Genomic DNA, 895 nt, shown 5'->3' with positions numbered 1-895 from the left:
CCAGCTGTCTTGTCTGAATCCGTCCAGCTTAGTCCGACTAGCTCATCTACTATGTTCGGACAGACATTATCATCTTAACCGGACCAGTACTATCCAGATGACATGTCCAACATGTCTGTCCCGTCTGATCAGTCCGGCCTTGGACTGATCCAGTTCAGACTGCGGGATGGGGATGTTACAAGTCTCCCCCACTTGGAATGAACTCGTCCTCGAGTTCAGTAGTCAATAGAACTTTGTTCTAACCAATCAGAACAGTCTCCTCCACTTGGAATAAATCCCAATCAAACGGCACTCATGCCTTGACACAATTCTCAGGCTTTCGGTCACTCGACCATTACTGTGTCCCAGACTTTCTGATCACAATCACGCTTGGAGTTGATCTCAGATATCAACTATTCAATCCGGTCTCTTTACCATTTTTTTAAATCTCAACAGACTCGGTTCAGTGCACCAACTCACTAAGCATAGTAGTCCTTACTTCCGAGGAATCTCTTGGAGTTTGGACACACACTTTGGCGAGAACGCTAGACTCCCAACAGTGTCTGACCAGTTTACCTCAATTCTCGAAGTGTTAACTCACTATCTTATTTAAGCTTTCCAGTTTAAACCTTACCCGATCACAGTCACTTATTGACTCAGTTTTAGTCCTTCCGGAACTCAGTTCCAACCAGTCTCAGTCCAATCCTGGCTTGACTGTTTGATTCTCGCACTCCAGTGTTCCTTAGCATGGCCTAACTCCGAGTACTAGGAACTTAATCTCTTCTTGATCCTTACAGTTGTTTCCCTCGGATCACTCCCTGATCCTAACCAGTCCCCGATCCCTTATGATCGACATCAATTTTTTTTTCCAGATCTTTACTGTCTTTATTGACACCTCCGGATCATTCTTGATCCT

The sequence above is a fragment of the Brassica oleracea genome, chromosome C5 (genome assembly GCF_000695525.1).
Source record: "Brassica oleracea var. oleracea cultivar TO1000 chromosome C5, BOL, whole genome shotgun sequence".
Classification (NCBI taxonomy): domain Eukaryota; kingdom Viridiplantae; phylum Streptophyta; class Magnoliopsida; order Brassicales; family Brassicaceae; genus Brassica; species Brassica oleracea.
The sequence above is the reverse complement of the archived record's forward strand: the minus strand, read 5'-3'. Positions refer to the sequence as shown.